This window comes from Falco punctatus, assembly GCF_963210335.1.
Source record: "Falco punctatus genome assembly, chromosome: 15".
Classification (NCBI taxonomy): Eukaryota; Metazoa; Chordata; class Aves; order Falconiformes; family Falconidae; genus Falco; species Falco punctatus.
Window position 1 is genome coordinate 1364187 of NC_137595.1, and position 11124 is coordinate 1375310.

Here is an 11124-nt window from a genome sequence, read left to right on the forward strand (position 1 = left end):
AGCTCTCGCGGTGCTCAGGTGCGGGGTGGCCATCTCTTGGGGCGCTTGGCAGCTCACTGGGAGCTGCATCCTGCATCCTGGGCTTGGCAGCAGTGCCGGGGAGCCTGTGCTTTCATCTTGCAAGACCTCCCACCTGCAGCCAAAATAGTGGGACATGCAGAGCTGAAACAAGGTGGTAAAAGGATTTGGGTGACTATTCATCTGGAATCTCTAATTAATATATTCCAGCTGCATCCCTTTTGGGTTCCCTTTCCAACAGCACTCGTGCAAGTGAGCACAGAGTCCCAGACAATAGATGTGAAATGCTTTTTCCATAAGCTTTCGCAGCAGAAGCCGGAATGCAAAAACATTACTGTCAGGGGAAAATACCACGTAGCTGATGTGACCATGTGCAGCCCATCTCAGACTCTGAGCAGTGGGTCACCTACCACGTGCCAATCCCAACAAATGTCATTGCCTAATTCTGAACAATAAATAACGGCCTGAAAATGGCAGTCTTTGTGCTGCTCCGCTTGGTTTCATCTTGCCAGCAGTCAGGCTTGTTGTAAACCTTTTGGCCAGCTACACCAGTGTCCTTCAAGCATTGCTGTGTGTGTAGGTGCTCACCGCCCTGCTAAATACCCTGGGTGCTGGAGAGGATGCACAGCACACCCAGCTGCAGCAGGCCTTGGCACCTCCTCCAAGGGAGCCAGGGCAGCTCAGGTGGCTTCTGCTGGCGAGAGGAGAGAAAGGTTGGAGAATTAAGACTGACAAGCTGACGAGATAAACTGGTCAGATAAAAGGATGACAGAAATAATTTTACACGGCATTACTGTGAAAAGCTAATTTATACACAGATGAGTCCATGACAGACTCAGTGGAGGCTGGCAGACAAGCAGGGAATGAAGAGCACTTCATTTATTCTCTGAAACAGGAGGGGGAGTTTTGGGAGCTGGCTGCCTGGGACATCTTCTCTCTCTCTCTCTGTCTATTTCAAAGTTATCAAACTTTATCTGGTTCCTTTTCTGCAAATTAGCAAGGCCAGAAGAGAAAGAAAAATACTGAATCCATCAACATTCCTTGCTTTTTTCCAGGCCCACAGGTGAGAAGCCAGGATGATTTTGCAAAACAGAGCCTTGATTTTTCTCCTGCAAAAACCAGGAAAGCCGTCATGTTTTCACACCATGTGGAGCTTTTGCTTTACTTAAATCAAGCCAGAGTCATTGTTTGTCCCTCTTTATTTTTTTTCAGTTCAGTTGGATCACTGGGAATTGATTGAGTCTCTTCTGGTGGTGTTCAGACATGGCTGCTGCTGCTTTGGGGCTCAGAAAAGTAATCCTTCCCCATTTCTCCCCTTGCCTTCCCCTCTGCTTTCCCTTTCCCCAGCAGTGCCATGCCCCATCAGGCAGGAGTCTGCAAGGTGCCCTGGGGAAGGCAGACACCAGCCCCTCGCTGGAGATGGCTGCAGGGAAGGTGCAAACCCCACGTCCTACATCCACCACATGCAGCAGGACAGGTCTCCTGGGCATGGAGGGGGCTGTGTACCTGCCCAGGCATCCCTGCCCTGGAGACCCTGCTGCCTGCAGACGTTTGGGGCAGCCCCTGCTCCCTGGTGTCTGGGTGTTCCCTTGCAGGGCTGGGAAGCAGTGGGATGCTGGCAGACAAGGCGGTAAATGAAGGGGGATGGATTTTCACGTCATGTTTTATGCAAAACTGACACTTTCATCCCAAGGAAAAATGCTGTGTCTGCACCTCCCCTACAACACAGACAAGGGGAGAGTGGGCAGGATCACACCTGGTGGGAGCAACTGGGTGCCGGCAACCAGAGAGCACTGAGCACTGGTCCCATCCTCCTCCCATGGCCAGCCCTGCGGCTGCAGGGAGCACCTGGCAAGGCGAACAGCTCTCCCTGCCCTGCTCACTTTCCTCGGCCATGGCAAAACAGGCTGGCTGTTCTGCAGCTGCCAGAAGAATAGTAATAATACTAATAAACCCCCTTCATGATGAATACTGCGGGCTGTTGGCAGGTCCTTCTCACACAATTAGCATTTCTCGTCAAGCAGGGGGATCACAGATTGCACATGCTGATTAGTGTTTTGCAGAACAGACTGAAACCAATATGGCCCTCCCTGTACCATCAGCTGAAAGTGGCTTCCCACCAGGATGGGCCCAGCACGGCTTCCTCTAGCCCCACTGGAGGGAGAAGCTCCCCCTGAGCACAGCCCACTGGGCTCCCCCAAGCCCGGCCCATCGCAGCTGCTGTGGCCAGGGACAGGCTCTCTCATCTCCCCAAAATACACACACCCCTAACACCTTGTGTGGGTAACACATAGTGGGGGACAATACCCACTGAAGGGTCCTGTGCAATGCAGTGACACCTTCCCCGGTACACAGACACAGCAGGACATGATGCAAACTCTTTTGCCTGTTGCAATAAGGACATTTTGCAGGACTGGCCTCTGTCCCTTTTTGGGGACCGAGATAGCCCTGTGGGCTGACTGCAGGGGAAAACACTGTCCCACCTTTGGGTAGGGTCAGGGACTGACCCTTTCCTTGCTGAGGGAAAAAAAGAAGTGAATATTGCTGGAGCACAGGGTTTGGAAAAAGGGTTGTGACTTACAGAAAGCTCAAGGGTCAGGTCCTCATGCACAACTGTCCGGGTTTAGAGAGGGCAGGGTGGATCTTTGCAGGCTGCTGCTGCTCATAATATTACTGCTCACCAGCTGGACAACGAGAAGTAATCCCGTTGCAGACTCTGAGCCTGCTGCAAACACCAGATCAAACAACTAAACCATGCTGGTGGCTTGTATCAGTGCCTTTGTCCAGCTGCAGCAGGCTCGGCACATGCCTGCGGTTAGTTTGGTTCAGCTGATGGGTGGTAACTCGTTAAACCAGAATAACCCAAACTCACACTACATCCTCAACGTGACACTTGAAAGGAGCCTTAAACTCGTGTCTGTCTGTGTAGGCTGGACTTATAAATCTCGCAGTAGATGCTGGACTCACAGTGACGCTGTTAAACCAATATAAGCCCATCCAGACAATAGCATGCACCATGATTAATTGCCTTGCTTTAAAACTCCTATTTATAGACAAGCGCTACAAGCACAGTGCCAGTGATAACGTGGTTGGTGAGACTCCTCCTCCAGAAGCTCCGCAAGGCTCAGCAGCTAATCCCATTAGCCTCAGGCTGTCCCTGGAGCTGCTGAGCAGCTCAGGTCCCCTGCCCACACTGGGGTGTCACCTCCCCTCTTCACCCCGCCTCGCCCCACGGTCCGCCCCGGGACCACGGCAGCGTTCCTGGGGCTGGTTGGGTGGCAGGGGATGCTGGGGCAGCTGCATTAGATCACCACAGAGCTAAGGAGCTTTAGCAGGAGCTCATTACCTCCAGGGAGCCAGGAACAGGACTCGAGGGCACATGTGATCCTTGACCTTGCATAACCCCAGAGCCGGCACTGGAGTCCTTCAGTGTTTGATATCCTGGGAGGTTCAAGTACCAGCCCCAGGCTTCTCCCAGGGTTTGCCTCAAGTCAGTGCTGGGGAAACGAGCTTGCAATGACACTATTACAGACCCGAATTTCAGCAAGCAGCCAGGCATGCTGTTTGGGAGCGATGTGTTTGAGTAGCAGTGCTCCACATCAAACAGGTTTCAACCCTACAAACATTTTTCTTTACTCTACATTTTTCTTGAAAACAAAACAACAACAAAAAAAAGAACAAGAAAGAAAACCATTCCACCTTCTGCTTTTATTTTCTTGCAAACCCCAGATCTTATCAACAAAGCCTCCTTCCTTTCTGGACGGCATGCGGGATGCTGAGTGACAGCACAGGGCATGAAAAGGACAGGTCCCTTTGAATGCCAGCAGCTGAGACGCACCACAGTCACTCCCAAGTTGATTTATACAACATGGGTTTCATCTTTCTATCCCACTGGCCTGGGACCTGCTCCCATGGGATGCGCTGGCGGGTCCCAATGGGACATGGATACCAAGCTGAAGCTGTGCTCCCAGCCAAGGATGTGGGCAGGGAGCCCATGCCAAGGGAGGGCTGAGGGGTACTGCTGCCAGAGAGCATCCCACATCCCTGCTCTCCCCGCTCCTCCCCTCTGCCTGCCCTGGCAGCATTGGGCAGGGAGGGGAGCCATGGCTGCTTGACCATGCGGGTCTGGTCGAGGTGGTGCAGAGGAATACCTGGCAGGTCTGCCTGTGGGCGGGTTTGCCTCTGGCAGCTCCTGTCAGCAGCCTCCCACCCCTTCCCTGGGGCAGCCAAGGTCAGACAGCAGGCAGGTCTCCTGGCTGAGCCCCTCCCCGATGCTGCGTTTCCACCCTGTGGGTTTGTGGTGGATAAATATCCTGTGTCTATGCTATTTGGCTTCAGTGGGATATGGACGTGTTTGGTGGGGAATAATCCCCCCCTGTACACACACACGCACGCGTGCAGGCTGGGGAGAGTGGAGGGGGAGGCAGCATTTACACAGGCACACAAAACAATCCCTATTTGTCTCCGAAGACAGACCCCACTGTTGGGTTTCCTGGGGTCACGCAGCTGCATGAACATGTGGAAAAGAAATGTATCTCTCCTAAGCACTGGACATACATGTAATTCAATATATTGCTCCCATGTGCAAGAAATCCACCAAACTGGCCCCATTTCAAATTGCAGGGAAATACAGAGTATCAGGGACAGAGGCAAATCCACTTCTAATTCAATCCTTTATTTTATTTGGGTTGGACTGCAAGAGGCAATGGAGGTCGCATGGGTCTCTCAGAGTGCCCGGCTGGCAGGGGCTGGGGGATGCAGGCAGTGCAAGGCAGGGAGATCCCACTGTCCCTTCCAGGCGTCAGTGCTCATGGTCACAGCTCACCAGAGGTGCAGCAGCACGTCTGACAGTACACTAAGATGCCACAGGGACCACCAAATCCCGAGATGAGCTCTCCTGGACCCTGGAGCAGAGATGCTTGAAAGCTGCTGCTTTCTGCACCAATGAAAAAAAAAAAGGCTCACCCTCACTTTTGGCATGGTCTCTCCCATGAATACTAGAAAGCCTTTTCCCCGAGATTTTGGTCCCCAGGGATCACATTCCCCCCGCAGACCTGCACCCCGACACCTTGGCTTCACACCTGCAGCTCGTTGGGAGGAGGCTGGGCTGGGCTTGCCGAGCCGGGAGGAAAGCCTATTTGACTTCCACTAACGACGCGACGAGGACGTGAACCACAGTTACCTCATCTGAGCCTTAAATGGATTTTTCCATTAAGAGGGGATTTTTTTTGTCTTGTTTTATTGAAAAGGAATTTGCAGTAATTAGCTCTTACAGGGGAATTTCACTGTTCTCTCTCCTCCTCTAAAGAATAAAACACTTATTACAACACATGCTTAACGTGATATCCACTCCCAGAGATTTCTCTTTCCTCGTGCAATGATCAAGCCCTGCCTTTGGACTTTAAGGCCCTAAATCTTCCTGAAGACCTGAGCTGTGCCCTGGTCCCCTCTGGCTGGATCCGCGTTTATCTTTTCCCCGCAGTCCTCCATGCAGCTGGAAAGAAGAGTGCTTATAAAATGAGGGTTGTTTTTTTTTGGTTTTGTTTTTTTTTAATTTCCCTCTGCTTTGTTGGATTATTGTTGGTAGGAACTTTCCGTGTCCACTTCCATGGTCACTGCGAAAGCAGCCGCCCATTGCTGAGCCACAGAGAGCAAATTTTCCCTACAAAGGGATACCCCTCTCACTGCCTTTGCCTTTGTTAGGCTGGCCTATATTTAGATTGTTGGGCTTTGTCTTCCTCCTTGGAGGGCGGGCTGGAAGCGGGGCAGGCAGTCCCTGCCCACTGGCTCCCGTTGCCCATGCTGCAGCAGGGAGGCTGGGGCTGGCAGGTGCACGAGAGGTGCTGGGGCAGCAGTGGCTCTGGAGGGAAGAAGTGAAGGGCTTGGACCCCTGCAGCTACCAGACACAGGGTCTCACAGAAGGACACCCCCAAGCAGGTGACCAGGGCTGGCCCCAGCATCTCTGGAGAGCGTGGGCTGCGCCCCCCGCCATGCTCTGCTGGACAGTACCGCTTGTGGGGGTCAGGATGGCAGAAATTCCCCAGGGGGGCTGGAGGAAAAAGTTGCAGCAGAGGGACAGTCCTATTTTTAACTGTGCCTGTTTCCACAACTCTTCAGGCGCTCTTCCATGTCTTTTTATTAATTTAAAGTAAGAGGCCTTGGAGAACTCAGGACAATTCACATAAAAGGGCTTCCTGTTCTTGCTCCGGCTCCGGCAGTGATTTGTCAGCCTTCGGCATCCACCCAGGGCTGCCGGGAGCTGGTACCAAAACCCACATGGAAAGGAAACAGTTGGTGGTGCTGGCTCTGGCTGCAGCTGCAGATATTAATCCTTTACAGCCCCCAGCCAAGAAGACGAGACACCATGTATGCACACTCTGGAGCCTAGCTGTCCGGGACATTGCTGGGAGCTGGTGACACATCCCCAGCGCCCATCCCTGTCGCTGGGCATGAACTGGGAGCCCAGACCTCAGCAGTATGTTCACACTGTCACAGGTGCCTTCTTTGAATATGCAGCACACAGCCAGCAAGACCCAAACCTTCCAGCAGCCTCTGGGACCCACAGCCAGCCACCCATCCCACACCAGCATTCCCTGAGGAAACCTGTCCTCCTGGAAACCCCCATTAAGACCCACCAGGCTGTCTCCCCTGCTCCAGGATGGCAACAGTCTCCCATTCACTGTGCTGCCCTGCTGGCAAAATGCCCCTGGTATTCAGACTGCATTATCCTTTTCCCATTTCCATGCCTTTATATTACTCATTACAGCCCCTTGGGCTAACCTAAACAGCTCGCCTGCCTCCTTGGCATTTCAGCTGTCAGGAGACTCGCAGATGGTTCTCACATCACTCCCACTATCGGCTGGCCACGGGAGACATAGTTTAGCTGTTAATGCAGTTGAGAGTGGTATATGTTAGCTTCGTTTGAGCACAAAGATGAAAAACACTATGTGCTGTGAGCGCTTATTATTGTTGCTATTAGGCAGCCCTTTTAAACTTGCCGTATAAATCATGCCCTCCAGCTCTTTGATTATGTTCCTGGTTCTCCTCTGAACTCTCTCCAATCCATCAGCATCGTTCCAGGAATGAGTGCAATATCGCAGGTGCAGCTGGGGCAGCCTTTCTCCAAGAACCTCTCATCCTCTGCAGGTCCCAGCATGATGCTGGGCCAGCGGTGCCCGTGTGTAGCCCAACCGGCATGCAGGGACCTTGCCAGGGAGGACACCGTGGCTGTCGAGGTGCCTAGCCCCATGCACCGTGCCTGCAAAATGATCATGTTGCCAGAGCAATTTCAGACAATGCTTTGACATTAACGGCTTCTCTGGTTGCACTGTCATTTCCCATTAGAGGCCTTGGTAACTAGCACTTCATGAAGCTTTGCAGAATAATTTGTATGTTTAATACACCTCAAAAGCCCGTGTTGGGCTGCAATTAAGGCAGAGGGGAGGGAGCAGAGAGAAGAGGAAAAGCCTACCTCCCACTGGTTGCAAAGAACCTGCTGCTTTCTGCAGAGGGCTGCTTCAACTGAGGATGCCAGGGAAGCTGGAATTGGAGGCAAAAGCATGATTTGTCATTTCCAAACGTAAGCCAAAGACCGGGCTGGTGAGAAGAGAAATGAGAGACCTGGGAGCTCCTCATGGGAAATCACGATTTAAAGAGCTGAGCTGCCCTGGCCTGCTGGCAGCTGCGGAGCTGGGCTGGGAGCCGGGTGCCAGGGACACGGGACCGTGCAGGGTGGCGAGAGGGGAATGAGCAGCCAGGCAGAGCCAGCGCACAGGTCACTGTGGACAAGATGCTGTAGCCTGAGCCAAAAACCAGCTCCACGCTCCATACGGGGAATAGGAAATCTGTTTTTCTGAGCACCACTAGGCAGCTTTCCTTTGCCTCTTTTTTGCTTTTGTTATATGCAGGTGTTAGAGAAAATAAACCATGTTAGAGAAAGATAAGCAATGTTAGAGAAAATAAACAATGTTAGAGAAAATAAACTTGTTAGGTAGAGACCAGTCTGTGCCCCCTCCAGCCCTCGCAGGAGCCAGGTTTCAGAGGCGCACACCAGCATTTATTAACTCATCCCATCGCAACAGAAAACCACCCAGCGACGCATTTGCAGGGAACCCGCAGAGCTCTCCTTACTTCAGTAAATGCAAACACTGCTTCATGTGAGGAATTATGAACTGCTGGGAGCAGAAAAGTCTTGAGTGAATTATGCAGTGTGAATTATTCTCTGAGCTCAACACCGATCCAGATTTCGCTGCCGATGGAAGAGTTTCCACTCATTTCAGCTAGCGCAGGACCAGTGCCTTGGCTCAAAGGCAGCAAATGCTGCACATGACCTGCTCATCACTGGGGGCAGAACCAAGCCCACGTCTCCTCCTCCAGTGGTCGTCACATGTGGACTGGCCAGATGTCCGTGGTGCAGGAGTGTGGGCAGGACAGGGACAGGCTTCTTCAGTGATAGGGATGCTACAGCTCACCCACGCACCAGGCAGGAGGGATTACAGCAGGAATAAAGCTGGATCCCCATTGTAAAATTGTGCAGATTAAATATTTTTAAAACATAACCAAAAGTAGCAGTGTGTGGGAGCCAGGCATCCTCAGAAGCTGTCAGAAATGTTCCCTTTTTCCTCAGGGGCTTCATCAGAGGGTGCCAGCTCCTTCCTCAGCATCCTCACTTAACTGTGTGGGAATTTGCCTCGGGCAAAGCCAACGCAGTTGTTTCAGAAGCACACAAGCTGTCCTGCAGAGTCCATCAGGAAACCCATCAGGAGCTCAGATGGCTCTTGAGCAGCAGAGACATGAGACCATTCAAAGTCAAGTTGTCACTGAGCCTTGCAAAACCATCCCAGCTTTTCCCACCACTCCTTCCAGCCCTGCCAGGCTCCCTAAGCAAAACTTAAAGCTGCCATTGCCTCTGCAATGTGCTTGTCATACTGCTGTGAGTTAAACTGGGACTCATCAGCCAGAGACGTAGCACTCCTTATCATGGTCCTGGGCAACCCACTGTGCTGACCCAGCCCTGCTCTCGCTCAGTGCCCCATGCTCACCCAGGCTTTCAGGTTTGCGTGTGAGTGGGATCAATGGGGATGAACCCAGTGTCAGTGTAGACTGCACCATGGAAAATTTGAACAAACCTTTTAACATGCTCAGCTTGCGCTGTACCTCACCTCTTGTACTTGGCACCTGGGTGTCAAAAACTTCGTTTCCACGGTTCATTTTTTATTTTCCTTTTGCTGTAGATGACAGCAAATGGGCATCTTCACTGAGTCGTGCCACCTCTGCCTTCTGCTGCAGCTGCCCTAGAAACACAGAGCTCTCCTTATTGGGGCCATATTTTACTGACAGAAGCACGAGCCCCCTTCATTGCCAAATTTCCCAGCTCAGCTTTCCAGGCCTTTTTCAGAAGTTGCTGGGGACCCAAGTATCCTAGCCCCAGCTAGCCCTGCCTCCTCCCTCGCTGCAGGAGCTCTCCTACACACAGCCCCTGAGGCTGGGGAGGCTTCAGCAAGGAGCTCCTGCCTTTCCCAGCAAAGCCTCCTTCTCCAGCCCCAGAGTCCTCACCAGATCTTGTCTAGATGGTATTTTTTTTCCTGTGCTCTACTTATGTCTGTTCCTCCCAGTTAATCTCTCAGGGTTGCCCCCTACAAATCCCCCGAGCTGTGATTTATGCCCTTCATATACTTGTAGATAGTTATCATATCTTGCCATGGATGTCGGCTAGCCCCAGCTAGGCAGGTTTAGCTCTTTTAATCTCTCTTCATAAGTCAATCCCTTCAGCTGCTTAATCATTTTTGTTGTTCTCCTCCAAATTCCCAACGAGATGGTTTGTCTTGCAAGTGCCTGATGCATGGTCGTATATTTCCCAAAACTTCAGCAGCTTAACACAGAAATAACATTGAACGGAGATTGTGTACTCGCCTGCAACCCAAAGAGTTGTTAAGCTCCTGATGAAATACCAAACGGTTCCACGTGCTGGTGTGGGTCAAAGCCCCTGGCTCAGCTGTGAGAGCGTGGAGATGGGATGGAGTCTGGTGACGTTGGATGGCTCTTGTGGGAGCTGTGTCTGAAAGGGCATGTGCACAAGTTATATCAAAAATCCTTTTATGGCCAAAAAAGCTCCACTGCTGCCCACACACGTCACCCATGGTGGCAAGGATATGCCCCATGGTGTGGCACGCCAGCGGGGGTGGGGGGGGGCAGCACAGCCTGGCCAGGTGACGGTCACCCAAATGCGAAGCCCCATGCCACACTCGCAGCGTTTCATCACTCTTTTCTAGATCAGCCCATGAGAAGATGTGATGAGGGAGCTGCTTCCTAATTGCTTCTCTGCCCAACTTTATTGCATTTCTTTTAGAAGTGGGAGGTCTGTGGAGAGTGTAGGAAGGCTGGGGAAAGCCACCTGGATGAGGGGCCCATCAGAGAGGAGCAGGGCATATGGAAAAGGTTCAAGCAGGCTTTGATCCTGGTGGAGTCGTTTGGAGGAGGACAGGTGGGCGGTGGGAGTAGCTAGAGTGGGGAGGGAGCGCAGATGGGCTTTGACCTCACTCTGAAACATCAGAAACATGTTTAAGGCTTCATGTTAAAAATATTCCTGCTACCCCTGAATTCCTCAGTTTGCAAACATGCTCGTGCTGGAGTTTACAACCCAGGAGCCACAGGCCGTGGGCTGACAGCACGTGCACCTGCTATTTTAATAGAATAGTCTTCACCGTTTTTCTCAGCCTCCAAAATGAGGAGGGGAAACCTCCCCATCTTAAAACCAGGTCACAGGCACCAGCCTGTGAAGCTGGGGGAAGAGCCTGATCTTTACAGTCCCTTCCAACACAAACCATTCTATGATATCAAGAGCCGTCATGTGAAGAAATGGGGTGAAGGAAGAGTGAGGTGTCCAAGCCCTGCAGACATCTGGGAGACAGGAGAAGATATCAGACTCCCCTAGGCAGAGGGGTTCCTCTGGTGCCTGTTCCCATCATCGTGAGCCTGTTTCCCACACCAGCACTGGGATCCTCAGCAAGAAACTCTCATAAACAAAAAGCATGATGAAAAATAAGGCTGACAGCAAGAGATGAAGTGTGGGTGCAGGGGGGTCCCTGGGGAGAGGGGCAGGAGGGA